Source organism: Semicossyphus pulcher, unplaced genomic scaffold (assembly GCF_022749685.1).
Source record: "Semicossyphus pulcher isolate SPU_LCO1_2020_fin unplaced genomic scaffold, fSemPul1.0.p SCAF_14, whole genome shotgun sequence".
NCBI lineage: Eukaryota > Metazoa > Chordata > Actinopteri > Labriformes > Labridae > Semicossyphus > Semicossyphus pulcher.
In genome coordinates this window covers 20,936,717-20,955,746 of record NW_027211648.1, presented here as the reverse complement: position 1 = coordinate 20,955,746, position 19,030 = coordinate 20,936,717, and positions in this window count along the sequence as shown.

Below are 19,030 nucleotides of genomic sequence, written 5' to 3'. Positions count from 1 at the left end.
AGCTAGTAATGTCCTCTCAATATGGCTGCTTCCTCCTCATCACCCTGCCACTATCTCAGTCACTTGAATTAAGCTAAAACTGATTAAAACAATAGTTTATTTCAGGACATTCAGCTTTTTAAAGCAGACAGTGTCTATTTGTGTTTTCTGTGATGTGCATTATCATAATATGATTTCTTGTTCTTTTTATAGTCGTAATACTTACATCCTTTCTGGCAATGCAGAGCTTGTGATGTGCATGCCTTTGGCCAAGCATCTGGAAGGCCCTACATTACAAACTGTACAATGTCTCACAAACTAGCTCAAAGTCAGTGACAAAGAAGGGAATCACACTTGAAATACTATTTAAAAAATGACAGAAGTAACCAAACCAGCTGGTGGAGGCCTTGCTGGAAGAGAGTATAGACAGGGGTTAGTGTGAAAGCCACTTAGATAATCTAAAGACCTATTAACTGATACAGAGACAGAAATGGAGAAAATTAGGTCAGAAAGAGGTGGGAGGTACCATTTCCAACACAGGACGTTGTAATTAGATTATTAAGGTTGAAGAACAAAAATGGTGTCATTAATCCTCAAGTAAGCTGGGTGAGGGGTGACTTATATTTATATATCTTTTGGCTTCATCATAGCCAGACACCTGGAACCATCTCTCACTCTGAAAGACATCCAGGAAAAAGATTTTGCTTGGAGCGACAGCAGGAGGAAAGTAGTGATGGTCTGACTTGATTCTGTAGTAAGTGAGCTTATGGCAAGCCGTTTTAACATTTAATAGCTAGACTGGATATGTATTGCAGATATCTGTAATTCAATTCCTCCTAGTCAAAAAGAACATTTCAGATATCCACAATGACATTCTTCCTATCCACAATTGTCATTTCAGATATCCACAACGCCATTCTTCCTAGGACAAATGACGTCACTTTTGCCATTCATGTGTATTGGGCTTTCAATTTCAGATATCCACAATTACATTCTGGATATCTAGAATGAACATTCTGGATATCCGCAATAGAATTCTTACTAGGAAAAACTCCCATTTCAGATATCTTCAATCCAATTGTTACTAGTCATAATTTTCATTTCAGATATCCAAAATGAAAAACTATTCCAGATATCCAGAATGTAATTTTGAATATCCAAAATACATTGTGACTAGTAAAAATGTCATTATGGATATCCACAATTCGTATTATGACTAGTAAAAATGTAATTTCAGATGTCTACTATGAGGTTCCAGTTTCTGTTATGACAGACTAATAGAAGGTTTTTGATGCTGTTAAAACAAAGTCATGCCAAGCATGAACAAGCAAAACAAATGAGGCCCGTGTGCTCCTTGAGTAGACAAGATAAAACCTGTATTGTATTGTCACATCCAGTGCACCCTGGATGAAACAGTACTACCTTTATCTGTAAACCTTTATCTCAGGCAGTGTACACAGAGAGTTATACCATAGGTGTCTCTAAACATAAACAGAGTATGGACAGAAGGAACCAATAAGCACCCTATCTGTAGACTCATAAATCATTCTTAGAGGACTTAAAATATTCAAATAGTGGGCTTCTGTCTGTCTGGTATCAGTCCTCTTTAAATGTGAATAACATCATGTTCAGTACATGTGTATTTTGCTGTAATTATCAGTGGACCAACATGTTAACTAACAAACAATGTAATGATGCAACTTTTCTTGAGTGTGGTGTTTCTTAAACACCTTTCACACATGTGCTGCGCTCCTGAAAATTTGTGTTAGTTTTACTGCCTATACTCTACTGCTCGCCTCAGTTGCCAGCATTTATTCTGTTGTATTGCAGAAGCATCATTTTAAATGCTCTAGTGATATTTATCCAGAAACATTCGCCATTACGACAGACTGCTCTATCTCCTCCTTACGTCAGAGGATTTGGTCAATTTATGTCAATTTAGCGATTTTCATTAATGTCATTTCATCAAATCAAAGTCAAAAGTGTATTATATTGCAGTATTCTATATTTATATGTTCAAAATGTACATTATTACGATATTATTACCATTCCATACTGTATACTATATTATATTACACTATAACTATATAATTGCATTTTTTACCTCCCTGGGGATCAATAAAGGATTATCTTGTCTGAATTTAAATAGTTTCTTTATTTTTTTATTATTATTATATGTATTTTTGCCTTTACCAAAGGAGAGAACAGTGGACAGTGTCGGAAAGAGGGGAAGAGAGAGTGGGGAACGACATGCGGCAAAGGGCAGATGGTGGGAGCCAACCCCGAGGACTGCAGCCTCCACACATGGTTGCTGATTTAGCCGCTGAGCCAATCTGGCGCCCAATTTGCATGACTTCAGTTCATTTAGTTTTACATTTAGTTACCAGTTCCTGGGGGTTGCTGCTGGAGTTGTCTGGCTGGTCATCAAAGAGAGTCACAGTTGCACCAGATCTGTTTTAAAAGGACCTGTTTTGCACCATGTCTTCCTGCAGCATGGAGTAGGACAATGATCTTTTTTTTTGCTTAGTCTTATTATTTATTTTACAAAGAAGTATTTTTGATATTTCTGTTTAAAAGTTAATATTTGGTTCTTATTTACTAAGTCTTGTGGTTTTTGTAGTGCATGTTAATGGTTATGTCTTTACTCAAACCCCCTCTGTGTCTAAATGGCCTGATCAGCTTCTAAATATCTTCCCCCTATGTCTCAGTTTGAGAGATCAGTTTGTGTTTGTGTATTTGTTACTTTTTCCTTTTTGTAAATAAAAAGAAAGAAACCTTTGTCAAAAACCACCTGTGTCTCTCTGGTCAATCAGCTTGGTCCCTGACAGTTAGCCTATATGTTATTATGGGCCAATCATATTGTTAACCAAGAACATCAATATTGGAGAGCTCTGCAAAATGTCGAATGAAAACGCTTTCAATGGTTACTATATAGTTAAGGTTAGTGAAAAAATGTGAATATGGCAAATAATATTTTGATAATGGTCAGGGAAAGGCAACTACAACACTTCCCATCGGGTTCCTTCAAAGCTATATCTATCTGAGATGAATCAGCACCTCATGATTTCGGTTCAAGGCCAATGTTAAATGGAATATGAACAGTTAGAGTCTCTGGTGGTTGGAGACCAAAATTGGCATTCAATCATATATATTAATAACAATGTCCCAAACAGTTGGCCCTTAGTACACCCGCCAGCCAATCAGCATAAAAAGATCCAGTGGCTGGCTATAACAAAGTGTTGGTATTGACTGCATAGAGCAATTGCTCCCCCTGCTCCTCCAAGAGTACGCTAACCAGGATTCATGCAGTCACACTGATGTTTATGCCTACAGGATCAATTTGGGGTTCAGTGTCTTGCCCAAGGACACTGCTGTTGGACAACAAAAGGGGATCGAACCACCAATCTTCTGATGGAAAGAAGACCAACTATCACTGAGCAACAGCTGCCCCAAGTCTCCTACCCTCTCTGTGGGCGGTCCTACCTATTCATCTCAGCTAAACAAATAAAATCTTGGTTAATGTAATAGTGTATCCAGGGTGCTTCAGCACCCTTAATATGACTACAGAGATCATCACACACACACTCTGGAGTGCAGCTCTCCAGAACTGGAAAAATAACTTAAGGTCGTCGGAGCTAATTCATAACAGCTACTTTGCTTCAGCAAAGAGATAATGGTGATTTCCTGAGAACAATGTCATGCTAAGTCGAGCGCTATTGTGAGACCACTGAAAGTGCTCTGCCAGCGTGAAACACAAGTTCAGCTACAAACATGTGGACAGCTGGCGATGTATATAGAGCTGATAGGACAGCAATTCTGGACTCCTATCTTCAACCAGCTCAAGGATTTTTCACCTGTTGGGGGGAATCCAGAAAGCAGAGTAGAGCTTATAGGACTTGATGGTACAATCCCTTGAATAATCAGCACTGCTTCTTTCTTGGTGTTTCGGGTGGGAGAGAGGTAGAAACTTCATTGGGGTCATCAGGTGGGCACCCTCCATCCTCAGTGTTTCGCTGATTTAGGCCCACGACACCTCCAGAGGGCTCAACGGCGACACCTAGCGTCCCAGGTGTGCCCCCCTCTGTTTCTACCCTCAACAGTCATCTCGCAGCCCAGCTGGAGTCCTTCCGTTTGATCCAGAGCCAGTTGCTGCTTTGCTCCACAGCCTCTGAGAGTGACTTTACTGCTTGTCGTAAGGCCTGTCCTTTGACCCCCATTTTCTTCAGGAGCCTGGTTGTGGTCTTGGCAACAAACCCTCTGCATCCAATTCTATAGGGAACACCTTAGTACGCCAGTTGCGTTGTTCTGCCTGAGCTGCTATTTCAGCGTACTTCAGGCTTTTCTGCTCGTACGCCTCTTCAGTAGCAGCTTCCCATGGTACGGTTAGTTCCAGGATGTAGAGGAGTTTCTTAGAGGTTGACCACAGGATGAGGTCTGGCCTGAGAGTAGTTGTTAGTATCTCTGTTGGAAAGACAAGTTTGTGGTCAAGGTCGACCCTCATTTCCCAGTCACGGGCGGGGTCAAGGAGGGTCATGTTAGCTTTTGGTGATGTTTTGACCGGACGTTCGCCAGCTCTCAGAAAAGTGGTGCTTTAAAGTCCATGCATCAGATGAGGGAGGGCATTGGTGGTGGTTCTCCTTCCTTCTAGAGTGACCGCCAGCTGCCGCAAGACCTTGTTGTGCCTCCAGGTGTAACGGCCTTGGGACAAGCTGGTTTTACACCCGGTAAGGATATGCCTCAATGTTGCAGGTGTTTGGCAGAGCGCACATGTGGGATCTTCTCCTAGCCACTGGTGTAGGTTTTTTGGAGTTGGAAGAACATTGTAGGTGGTGGTCTGATGATGAAGCTAAGTCTGCTTCCTTCCATTTCCCAAAAATCCCTCCAGGTGAGCTTGCGATGTTCCAGATTTTCCCAACTGGTCCACTGTCCCTGTTTGGACTGTGAGACTGCCTTTGTGCATCTTTCTGCCTCCTCTTGGCGCCGAACCTCCTCGACCACTAGTTTTCTTCTCTGGGTGGATGAAGCCTTGTGCCATGTTGGTCGACTTGTCCCAAATCCAAACCCTGCTCTTCCCTGTTGAACGTGTCCTACTATGTCTCCGTGCCAGAGAGCAGATTTAGCTTGCTGTACAGCCTCTGATGGAGTCCATTTCCTCCCAGTTGCCAGTCTGGGGGCAGCTGCTCATATTGCTGCATCTTGAGACTCAGACAGAGTCATGTCCAGCCTCACTTTGGTGCACTTGTATTCTTCAGTGAGGCTGGAGACAGGCAGTTCCAGAGCACCGCGTCCATTCAAGCCGACGCTACTGAGGCACCCCGGGAGTCCAAGCCATTTCTCAATATAGAAATTGATTGTCCTCTCCAGTTTCTTGACTTTGGTGATCGGAATCTCGTGGACCGTTAGGGAACATTGCGCTCCCAGGATGCAGGCCTGCTTGTGGTACCTAAAGTCTCTAAGAGTACTGTGGGAGGTAGAGCCTTCAATTATCAGGCCCCCCTCCTCTGGAACAATCTACCAGTCAAGGTCCGGGAGGCAGACACCCTCTCTTCTTTTAAGAGTAGACTTAAAACTTTCCTCTTTGATAAAGCTTATAGTTAGGGCTGGCTCAGGCTTGGACCAGCCCATAGTTATGCTGCAGGTTTAGACTGCCGGGGGGATCTGACACACCAAGCTCCTCTCTCTCTCTCTCTCTCTGTCTCTGTGTGTGTGTTTCTCTGTCTCTCTCTCTCTCTCTCTCTCTCATATTAATGCAGCTCATTAACTCTGTATCTTCTGGTCCCATTAACATTACTAACCATATATCTTCCTGCGAGTTCTTGTTCTCCCTTGTCTTGTAGGTTCCTGGGGATCGTTGCTGCAGACCACTTGCTGCTGTGGACCTGCTCGACTGCAACAACTTCTAACATCAGTCTTCCGCATAGTATCATTATTGTTGCTGCTAATGCTAATAGTAGACCTGTTGACTTCAACTGTTACAATTACGATAACTGCAGCCTTTATCATTACTGTACCTCTCTCGCTAATTTATTTTTTGCTAATTTTCACACTAGTGTACCACTAATCAATCAATCAATCAATCAAATTTTATTTGTATAGCGCCAAATCATAACCAGGGTTATCTCGAGACACTTTACAGAAAGAGCAGGTCTAGACCGACTCTTTGTTCTGTTATTTAAAGAGAGGCCCAGCATGAATCACCATGAGTAGCACTTAGCAATTCGGCACATTGGCAAGGAAAAACTTCCTTTTAACAGGCAGAAACCTCAAGCAGAACCAGACTCATGTTGAACAGCCATCTGCCTCGACTGGATGGGCCGAAAATGGGATAGAAGGAGATGCAGGATAGAGACAGGCAAAGAGAGCAACAACGACATATGTTCTTGTTACCACAACAACATATGTCCTTGTTACATGAACAACAACAGACACATACTTATGGTTACAATGCCAATAATAGTGGTAGACTAGGGTGAAGATTGGCTAAATAAATAAATAAATTAGTGAGAGAAGCAGAGTAATGATAAAGGCTGAGGTAATCGTAATTGTAACAGTTGAAGTCAACAGGTCTACTATTAGCATTAGCAGCAACAATAATGATACTATGGGGAAGGCTGATGTTAGTAGTTGTTGCAGTCGAGCAGGTCCACAGCAGCAGGTGGTCTGCAGCAACGATCCTCAGGAACCTTCAAGACAAGGGAGCACGAGAACTCCCGGGAAGATATGTGGTTAGTAATGTTAATGGGACCAGAAGATACAGAGTTAATGAGCTGCATTAATATGACAGAGAGAGAGAGAGAGTCAGAGAGAGAGGAAGAGAGAGAGAGAGAGAGAGAGTCAGAGAGTCAGAGAGAGAGAGAGAGAGAAGCTTGGTGTGTCAGATCCCCCCGGCAGTCTAAACCTATAGCAGCATAACTATGGGCTAGTCCAAGCCTGAGCCAGCCCTAACTATAAGCTTTGTCAAAGACAGCGGGTCCTCTTCCACGGAGGCCGGCATCTTACATCTACAGTACCCCAGAGCGGACAAACCACTCACTGGTTGCAGAGGGACACTGACCACTAGGTGGAGATCTTACTTCAGTATTAGGTCAGCAATTGTTGACAAGTATAGTGCAACTGCCATGACAGTAACTTAAGGGTTTCTGAGGTTGGCTTAATTTGCCATGGGGAAGCAGACTGTCTTTGTTGACTGCTTTATGGGCACAAGTTGCTGGTTGTTTTTGTTAACTGTGCAGGTCTCATTGTGAGCATTGCCAACCTGTGGGAATTTGTAGTTATCTGTAACACTGATTTTTAGGTTGACCTTTGTTCAATTTTGTGTCTTCATTTTTGTTGTTTGAATTTATTTAGGGTTTTGTAGTGTTCAGGCACACAAGTTGGCAGAAAATAACACTGTGTGCCTATTTTTCCTTTCTGTTGTGAAGCTATTTAGGGCAAAGAAACCATTAATATGCTGAAATTCCATGTGCCAGCGGTTCCCCATCTAGGAAGCAAAAACGCTTGGTAATGACTTTTTTTGGCACTGTGTAAGAAAGAGGGAGTACATAAAAAGACGTGTAGGTGTGTGTGTATGAATGTGTTTGTATGATTTATTTGTTTTTTGTGTGTTTGTGTGTGTTTGTGTTCACACCTGTGGGCCTTGTAATCTTTGCTCCAAATGATCTGCAAGGAGTGCAAAACTTGACATTAATCCGGCATGAGCCTCTTAGCATTGTGGCATACTGTATTATGCTAGATAGATACTGAGACACCATGTCTATAAATCTGGAAATCTGATTATTGTGCAAAACGGCACACAATTAATTGAAAAATTATGTTCGGAAACTTATTATGTTCTGCATGGCAATAGCAGAGGGGTAAAGAGTATGAAATATTCTACTCAAGTGCAAGTACTGTTACTCAAGTAAAAGTAAAAATTTACACAAACAAAGTTAAAAGTAGCTGTAAAAAGTCAATGTTACTGTTAAGAAATTTTGCAAAGGTAACTATGCATCCTATGCAATGAACTGAAAAGGAAGAGAGGAAATTATTGTACAGTTGGAACAATGTAAAGGTTTATGGAGTTGGTGGCTTGAAGAGATTGATCTAACAGCTCTTTCTGGTTAAACAAAAAACATAACTAACCTTATAAAATCGCAATTTATAAAAAAAAAATATATATATTTACCAACACAAACTGTCTCACATAATATCACATCATTATAAAATGTTGCATAGGCCAAACTCTCTTCTGTCCTATTCATGGTTGACTAACGTAATGCATCGGGCTAGTAGTTGCAGCTCTCCTTCTTCCCTTCGGACTCAGTGAAAATTAGCGATTTATGACACTTTGATCTGATTGGCCTGTTTTTGATCGGTCGGTCGGTAAAATAGACCAGAACCGGTAAGTAGTTAGGTATGTAGGTATGTAGGTACTTTATTGATCCCGAGGGAAAGGTAGGCATCCAGTAGCTTAGCTAAGACATATGAAATCACACATCTGTCAACCCAACCCCCCCACCCCCCTAAAACAGTATGGTGCAACTGTGTATAAAGGATTTATAACCATAAATAAGTGAGCATTAAAGTGATAAGCACAGTTAGTGCGAAAACAGTATGGTGCAAATGTGCATATGGATTTATAACCATAAATAAGTGAGATAACATTCACCTTTCACACACTGATGGCAAAGTCCAAAGTTTCCAATTAGTATCTATGCATACATTCATACCCAATGGCTATGCCACCAGGAGCAATTTGGGGTTCAGTGTCTTGCCCAAGGACACCTTGACATGTGACTGTAGCAGTCAGGAATCAAACCCCCAACCTTTCGATTGAGAGACGACCGACTCTACCACTGAGCCATAGTCGTTGTCTTCAATGTTTTGTCCATATAGGGATAAAACTATGCATTGATGCTTTGGAGATATTGTTTTTATGAAACTTTCTAACCAATAAAGCCAAGCCAAGAGTTTCTTTAGAGAATAGTTTTGCAGGCTTAGTGAGAGAGCTACCCTATGGCTCACAGTGAACAGTCCGACCAACAGGTTTTTATCACATCGTCATATATTGATGCTTGGTCAAATTCCAGGTCAAACAAATGCCTTGGGGTGGCCCTTGGGCATCTAATGTTGATGCACAAGGTATTTTTCTGTCTCTCATACAGACATAGAGGGTCGACTGTGTGACTGTGACTGTGTGTCATTCAGACTTATATGGTACTGTCTATAACTGGAAGGGTTAAAACAATTACACTAGTTTTTTACCCAGTTCCACCATAAACCAAATCCAAGGTCTCCTGGGTAAAGGTCCTGTGTTTTTTTGACATCTGTAACACCAACCACACCTTACTGCTGATTCATTTCAGAATGCATGTTAACATGTCAGAGCACTCACACTGCTGGTGCTGCTCACGTGTTGCCTCCGAAAATTTAGAGAATAGAAGGCTCACCTATATCTATGCCCATTATAGACTGAAAATGTGTGTATTGTCACATTGACATCATACCAGTAATAATACACTTTTCACTACACTTTCAATGTCTGAATCGGTAGAATCATGGACATGGAAAAGAAACAATCTTTTTTTCAACTCAAACGTGCCTGTATCCATTTCTGATTTCCTGTAAAGTTAATATGAGTGAAATCTGTGGTGAAACCATATCAAATACTCATTTTTTTACAGCCATGGACAAAGGCAAACTCAACGTAAAAAGTGAGGGCTGGCAGCAGCAGCTCAGAACATTGTTTTGTCACACATTTGTTTTCTCTGCAAAAAAACTCGGTATTTCCATTATTTGATCAAGTCAAAAAGTCATCTATCAAGGCAGTGTTGGTGAGCTCAAGAACCACATAACCGCTCCTTCTTTGTGAAAATGCACATGCAGGTTACCATGCAACTGAAATAGACCAGAACCAAGGGTTCATAAAAATATAATGATGAAAATAATGTTTTTTTTTGTTTTTTTAATTTATTTTTATTTCGAACATGTTTAAAATGACAACGTAAAAAAGAAAAATAACATTCAGGCAAATGAGGCAAATCGCAATAACCACATTATTTCTAAAGAGTCTCAATTTATAACTAAAGTCTGTCCGAAAAGGGTGTAGGATGAAGTGAAAAAAAAACGTATCTAGTCCTACCCCTTTTTTCTATAAACTATATCAATTCGGTCTAGGCCGAAGCATTCAAAATAACACTAAAGAATACAGATACCTATAGATAACCAGATAAAAAAAGTAACAACCAAATAATATTAGTTACACAAGATACACAGTAGTGATATTAGTCCAGTTTAGCCTTTTGTTCTTCTGTTCTGTATCTGTTCGATATGTTAGATTTGAAGATTTGTTTAAACTTGCTTAATGTTTTACATGTTTTCATTTCTGCACTACAGCTGTTCCACACATTAAACCCCTTTGTTGTAACACAATGAAGTTTAGCATTGGTTCTAACTACTTGTTTTTTGAAAATATATGTTCCTCTTAGATTGTGTTTAGTTTCCCTCAGTTGAAAAAACCTCTGGATACAGTTTGGTACCTGTTGATTTTTTACCTTGTACATGATTTGAATCATTTTGAAATAAACCAGTTTCCTTCATTTTCAGTGTATTTAGTTTGATGAAGAGTGGGTTTGTTGGCTCTCTGTAATTTGATTTATTAATGATTCTTATGGCTCTTTTTTGAAGGATAAAAAATGGGTCCGTGTTTGTTTTGTAGGTGTTCCCCAACTCTACCACACAGTAGCTAATGTATGGTAGTATGAAGGAGCAGCACAAAGTATAAAGTGACCGTTGATTTAAAAGATCTTTCACTCTATATATTATTTTTCCATTGACTTTGATACTTTTGCTTTGATATAATTTATATGTGATTTCCAGCATAGTTTACTGTCTATTATTCCAAGAAATTTTATTTCAGACACTCTTTCAATCTGTACCTCATTAATCATCACTTTCTTGCTTGAATCAATTGATCGTTGTCCGAATATTATAAACTTAGTCTTGCTCAAATTTAATGTCAGCTTATAAGAGTCAAACCAACTCTTCAGTTTCTTCAGTTCCTTTTCTACTGTATCCATTTTTTTCCAGGTCATCCCCACAGCAAAGTAAAGTTGTGTCGTCTGCAAATAAAGTAGTCTTCAGGATACTTGAGACTTCACATACAATATTGATGTACAATATGAACAACAATGGCCCCAACCTTGGTAAGCCATGGTTTTTCAACAGCTTTCTGATTGACTTTCTCTATTAGAGTACAATGTTTTTCGTAAAGAGCCGTAACTATTGACATACTTGTTTTATGCTTCATCCATGTCTTCCACATAGACTTTGTTCCGGTCATGGCCCATCAGATCTGAGTGAATTAATTGCCTCCTCAGTTTTATGTTTAACTATTTTACAAGTGGCAGGCTCTTCTTTTGCCCCTGTGGAGCTCTGTATTGTTGCAAACACTGGCAGATTATGCACCCTTCTTACATTTGTAAAGATGTTATCAATTAGTGTGGCACTGTGTGTTGTAATCCTCGTTGGGCGTGTGATTGAGGGGTATAAGCTTATACTGTACATTGAATTAAGTGTTTTTTTGTTCCAGTGGGTTTAACAGAGGGGTGGAGAACTGCTGACCCGGACTGAGGATATTGTCGTGCGGTGGAAAGAACACTTTGAGGAACTCCTGAACCCAGCCAAAACGTCCTCTGATGAGGAGGCAGAGTCTGAAGTTCCAGGGGAAGCATAATCTATATCCATGGCAGAGGTCGCTGATGTAGTCAAGAAGCTCCTCAGTGTCAAGGCGCCAGGTGTAGATGAGATTCGCCCTGAGATGCTAAAAGCTCTAGACATTGTTGGGCTGTAGTGGCTGGCACGCCTCTTCAATGTCGCGTGGAGGTCTGGGACAGTACCTGTGGAATGGAAGACCGAGGTGGTGGTTCCCATTTTTAAAAAGGGGGACCGGAGGGTGTGTCCCAACTATCGGGGTATAACACTACTCAGCCTCCCGGGTGAAGTTTATTCCAGGGTGCTTGAAAGGAGGCTCCGGCCGATTGTCAAACCTCAGATACAGGAGGAACAATGCGGATTCCGACCTGGCCGTGGAACAGTGGACCAGCTCTTTACCCTGGCAGGGCTGCTTAGGGGGGCATGGGAGTTTGCTCATCCAGTCTACATGTGCTTTGTGGACTTGGAGAAGGCTTATGATCGTGTCCCCCACGTGGTCCTGTGGGGGGTACTGCGGGAGTATGGGGTACCAGGGCCATTGATACAAGCCATTCGGTCGCTGTATAACCAAAGTGAGAGCTGCGTTCGCATCCTCGGCACAAAGTCAAACCAGTGCGTGTTGGCCTCCGCCAGGGCTGTCCCTTGTCACCGATGCTGTTTGTGATTTTCATGGACAGGATCTCAAGGCGCAGCCGGGGGGAGGAGGATTTCCAGTTTGGGGACCTCAGGATTTCATCTCTGCTTTTTGCAGATGATGTTGTCCTGTTGGCTTCATCAAGCTGGGACCTCCAGCAGGCATTGGGGCGGTTTGCAGCCGAGTGTGACACGGTTGCGATGAGAGTCAGCACCTCTATGTCTGAGGCCATGGTTCTCTGCCGGAAACCTGTGGATTGCCCCCTCCGGGTGGGGAATGAGTCTTTGCCTCAAGTGAATGAGTTCAAGTAACTCGGGGTCTTGTTCATGAGTGAGGGTAAAATGGATCGTGAGATTGACAGGCGGATCGGTGCAGCATCAGCAGTAATGCAGGCGTTGTACCGGACTGTGGTGGTGAAGAGGGAGCTGAGCCTGAAGGCAAAGCTTTTGATTTACCAGTCGATCTACGTTCCAACCCTAACCTATGGTCACGAGCTTTGGGTAATGACCGAAAGAATGAGATCGCGGATACAAGTGGACGAAATGAGTTTCCTTCGGAGGGTGTCTGGGCTCAGCCTTAGAGATAGGGTCAGGGGCTCTGAGATCTGGGGGGAGCTCGGAGTAGAGCCGCTTCTCCTTTGCGTCGAAAGGAGCCAGTTGAGGTGGTTCTGGCATCTGGTTAGGATGCCACCTGGGCGCCTCCCTTTGGAAGTTTTTCTGGGCACGTCTAACTGGGAGGAGACCCCGGGGCAGACCCAGAGCTTGCTGGAGGGATTATATATCCCGTCTGGCCTGGGAACGCCTCGGAATCCCCCAGGAGAAACTGGAATATGTTGCTGGGGAAAGGGACCTTGCTGAGTAGGCAGCCACCGCGACCCGGCTAAGCGGAAGATAATGGATGGATGGATGGGTTTAACAATATTAAAGTCTCCACAAACGAATAGCATTTTCTTGTTATTTGTATTCTCATACATATCTAGCAGCTAATCTCTAAAGGTGTCAATGCATGACCCTGGAGTTCTATACACACAACTTATCATTATATTTCTGAATTTATTTATTTCTATTTCCACTGTGACACATTCCATAATATTATCCACTTCTAGTGACATGCTTTCAATGCTTTGACTTGTGTATTTTAATTTTTTAAATTTTTTTTAAAGGTTATTTTTTTGTCCTTTGGCTTTATTTATAGGACAGCTGAAGATAGACAGGAGATGTTGGGAGTAGAGAGTGGGGGATGAAATGCACCAAATGATCGGCAGACCGGGAGTCGAGCCTGCGATCAGTGCGATGAGGACTGTAGCCTCTGTACATGGGGCGCCTGCTCTACCGACTGAGCTAAACAGCGCCCCTACTTAAGTATTTTTTGTCGATGTATAGTGCAACTCCTCCACCCTTTTTTTTGCTTCCTATTTATAAAATACATATCATATCCGTCTATGTCGACAGTGGCAGTTTGTTCCTGATTAAGATAGCTATAGCAGTGAATTGCTTTTTTAATTGTCTTAAACAATGTTTTATACTTGAAAGGTTTGAATTCAGGCTCCTACTATTAAAGTTTATAATTGATATAATTCCCATTGTTTGTAAATTTCTATTGAATTGGTCTTCAGTATAGTATTCACAAAGATTCTGTGTGTTGATGTAGAAGTTATTGTCATGGTCAACATCGTTTTCAATATCATGTCCTTTATGCTCCGTAAATTCAAAAGTTTCAAAGTCTGGAATCGGTTCTTGTTGATCAAAGTGTCCAGTTGGAGCTGATATAGTTATTGTGGTTTGTCATGGGCTATGTAGGCCAGTGTTATGGTTGGCAGCCTACCTTTTTGATCTCCCATGGGTTGACTTCACTGATACCTGTCCAGCTCTGTGGTGTCTTTGATGGCCAGCACTTTGGCCTCCTCTGGCGGCCCATTCAGTTTAATGAAGACTTTACAGTTATATGTCCATGTTGATTGTATCCTGCCTTGTTTTTTCATAATGCGTGCCTGTCTGGCGATGTTGGCGTTTTTTCTTGTCAAGTTATCATTAAGATACACATTAGTTCCTCTCAACTTCTTCCACTGCTTAAGCAGTGCAGTTTTCTGTTTTCTGCTCACAAAGCGAATTATTATGGCAGGTTTCACACTTTTGTTTTTTTGGGGAAGAGGATGACATGCCTCGATATCTTGGCTGTCAACTCTTATCCCCTTGCTGTGAAGGAAGTTGACCAGCTGCTGTTCAATGGAATCCAGATCAGTCTCCGTGGGCTCTCCATCCACTCGGACTGCCCTGGCGTATGGGCGGGGCTTAGTGTCCAACCCACTGACAATTACATCATTCATCCTTAAGTATTGTTCCAGGTCCGCCACCCGACCCTCCAGCATGACTATTTTTTTTATCCTTTTGAACATTTTGTTTTTTCAGTTCTTTTATTTCTCCCACCAGCTTCTGCTGTTTTGATATATTGGAAATCTCTTCAGACATGAAGTTTAGTGACTTCTTTATGTCTTCCACCTGTTCCTGTGTGTGTTGCCTTTTTTGGTCCCATCTTATTTGACTTTCACCTTATAACCATGTGAAAGAAGAGTTGTTCCCGTATACTTCTACTTTGAAGAGGACCGGATGTGTTTATTTAGAAAAGTGGAAGTCACGGTGTTTACCTTATTAGCCAGTCTACTCCCAGTAGCTAACCGCTAGCAAGCTTACGGACAACAGATAGTTGTCAACCGGGTTCAGTTTAACTTTAGCTGGTGGATTTTTCTGTGAATCTTTTCAGTAGATAACAGATGTAGCGTTTAACCGTTTATCTGACGTCGTGGTCCTGGTGCTCAGCCACTGGCCGACTGTCCTTTCCCGGTACAGACTCCCCGTTTAAGACCACTTATCCTCCAAAGTATATAGTCTCCTCACAGCTCTAAGAATTTTTCTGTTCTGGAGCAGCGTAGAACGCTGGATATTGGGTTGGGTCCGAGTTAAGTCCGAATCCCACGGTCAACGGGATAAGTGTAGCAGAAAAAAACTCACTTTGTTCATACAAGTATCATTAATTGTATGATTATAACTCTCTGCCGAGTTCTCTTATGCATGTATTACATTACCCTGTCTTGGAATAATAGCACCAGATTTGTAAGGAAGCAGTGAAAAAGTGGGAATTGACTGCATGCATTCAAATTAAAGAGAAAAGAAAATAGGAAGATTCCCTGTGCGCACAAAAGTATTCACATAAATTCACACACATTATATAAAAAACACCCAATGGCTGACTCAGAACCCAGACACACACATGGGGAAAAAACCCTTTCAGTTGCACAACTACAGAGGAGAGACATGGAACTACTAAATCTAGTCATTCAGACTAGATTCTTGCCCTATATTTCATATTTAATCTGCTGTGCTGGAGGATTTCTTGGCCCAGTGCAATGTGTAATCTTGTAGAGGGGCAGATGGCATACTCTCAATGTCAATCTGATCCCCTAGATTGGGACGGTGGAGGAGGAGAATTCTCCAGGGGCTGCCAGTCGCTGCAACAGGATCAGCAGGTTTGGCTGAACAGCAGCGGCATCAGCAGCATGGAAGCAGACAGTCCCTTCACCTTTTTTTCCAGGCTAAGCCCAGACCTAGAAATGACTTTCAGCAGAGGGGTTGGCATTGGACACAAATGAAGGCTAGGATTAGGATAAGCCGAGGATCCAATATAACAGGCCTGTCTTGATCCCTACTACTTCTTACACAAGCACACTTCATAGATATTACCTCTGTCTTTTATTCACGTTTAAACTGTTTTTTTTTTACTTGCCCAAGGTGCAATACCAGGTTTCTACATGAGTTTAGTTTCAGATATTTGCCGATTGCAATTGTCAGCAGTGCTAAAAGAGATGCGCATGTATGCATGTAAATGAGCATTTTTGTAGGTTTTAGGTAAGTTTGTAAGGTAAGGTAAGGTTTGACCATATTTCCAGTTTCAACCATAGGGGAAAATGAATTAAAACAATTTCATTGTCATTCATACAGTATAGTAAAGTGTTGAAATAGTTACAGGCTTTCCGCTTTGGGCTTTCTTTCCAAGAGTTAGATGAAAAGACTGATTAGAATTTCATATCAGAGAGCCATTTCCAGCAGTTGGCTTACGTACCTAAGCACAAAGACTAAAAGCATGGGGTAGATAGCTCTGCCCAAGCAAAATCTGCCTAACTAAGCTCCAAGCTCAACAATAGAAGCTCAACAATTGAAAAGCTTATATTTGCTGCTCTATTTTCAACTACAAAACCAATCTAGCTAATTCAACTAACAGTAGTCCTCTCCATTTCTCTTGTCTTGTCTTCATTGGCATTCTGCAGTGATTCCCCTCTTGGATGCTACATTTACAATGAGGATTTATGCACTGGCTAGCTATTTTAACTTTTGCTTTTATTTTTAGAATAATGGACACTACAGTGAAAATTTGACAGTTCATTTTGCATGGCTGTTGATAGTAAAACTCGGGTCTGCATTCATCACCAAAATAATCTCACCATCAATTAACAGACATCCGATGATAACAAGGGAGTGTGTGGTGCTCTGATTAGACCAAAGAGGGAGGGAGAGAGAGAGAGAGAGATAAATGGGTCGGACAGCAATGGAGAAGCAGACTGAATGAATGAATGAGACAAAAATAAAAAGAGGAGGAGATGGAACGGAGTGTTTTGGTCTGGCTGTTTAAAGAATTGGAAAATAGGATAAAATGAACACATCAGCCTCAGAGGTTGAAGGTTGTATGTGTGGTTGGGTATGTTCAGTTCATCGGAGAAGAGATGGGTTTTAGGAATTCTAAAAATGTTAAGATGTTAAGAACAGAAAAGTTCACTAATGTAAAAAAAAAACAATTGTTGACCTAGTTCAATGATGATATTTATGAACATTATATTTCAATTGGTTTAACACAAAAATCTGAATACTGCATGTTTGTCAGTAACCGTTGTCTGCAAAATCTGTTGACATGATGGGGCACAAACATGAGGACACAGTAAGGACACTCATTATTAAATTAAACATCTCACTCTATATAAACATACACTATATTCCTGTCTCACTTCATCTGTCCTATCTAATAAAGGCAAAAGCCAAAAAATAATCTTAAAAAAAAGAAGTAAGTGTAAAACCAATTTGATCGTTATAGTTTTTATGTCAATAGCTGCTAACTGCTGTTTGCCAGTATGCAGTTAGCTTAGCATTGGAAGAACACGGGGGGGGGGGGGAAACAACAACAAACAAACAAGCTTAGCTCTGCCCAAAGGTTGCAAAATAAATCTATTAGTGCCTTTAAATCTCATTAATTATCATACCAAACCTTCATTGTTTATCAATTGTGGTTGAGGAGTGTTATGTGCCAGACCATTTCTTGGCTGAGAGTAGGGACTTCATGAAGTCGCTGTGAGTTTGCCATGCAACCGGTAGGCCACCTGCAACTAGTCAGGGAGAACTGTTTACATTCTTTATGATAAGCCAAGCTGACTTTCTGCTGGCTTTAGCTTTGTATTAACTGTAAAATCTCAATAGTGGTATTAATCCTCTGATATAACTCTCTGCAAGTGAGATAATAGGCATTTTCCCCAAAATGTCAAAATATTAATGGAAGTGAAAAATACAATCCCATATGTACCCCTTTGAAAGGCAACAATTTCGAACATAAGCCCTGTAAATGGTACACGGACTGAACTTATATAGCCTTCCGAACACGTTCAACTACAAGCCACATTCAACCTCACACACACACACACCACACACACCACACACACACACACACCGATGGCTATGCCTTTTGGAGCAATTTGATGTTGCCCTAGGACACAGCCTAAGATCAAACCACCAATCTACCGAATAGAAGACAACCCGTTGTTAACCACATGTTATAGTCACACTAGCCATTCTGAAACTTTTTTAATGTGCCCTGTGAAGACTCTCCACAGTCTTGAAAAGGTGTCATCATAGTCAACTCTGGTTTAGAATCAGGTTTTCAACTCCCACAGAAGCATACAACTTGATCTCCTGTGCACACAAAGAAGAGAAATGAACACACAATGAGCTGTGTGAACGTTTCACTGAAGAAATACTACCCTCTTTTCAATAAACTGGCACGAAAAAAAGAGTAGCAGAATAGAAATACTAGGAAGCATGTAGAAAAAGTGAGTGGATGTTCAACTAAACATTAGCTTTAGATCAAGAGAAGAATGTTTCTTTCTAATAGTCCCTAGCAAGGCATAGAATTGGGTAGGGATGGTAGATACAGAAATTACTGAATTGTCCCTACCAATAATTTTGTGAAAAAATTAATATATGATACGCAACTGTCGCAATTTCAACCAAGTTGTTGTCCCCACCAATGTTACAATGAAAACGCTCTTGGGCCTTAGACGTGCATCCAGAGGAGCCCCTCTGTCTTAAACACAAATCATATTTCCCCCTACCATCCCCTCCCCAACTTAACCCCACATTCCTCACAGACACCGCTTTGTACAAACAAATATCCTGTTCCCACCAACCATGGTTTGTGGTGGAAATATCTAGAGGCCTATCAAGAGTCCATTAGAAGTTGTTTTCCAGAGGCTGCATTTTCTTTATTTGTGGCAGGTATAAAAACGTGTTTGAAATTCACACATTGATGCCTGTTCCTATAAGATAGACGGTATAAGTACCTATCCAGATGAAATGTGACAATGACTGAATTACACACACACACACACACACACACACACACACAATTTGA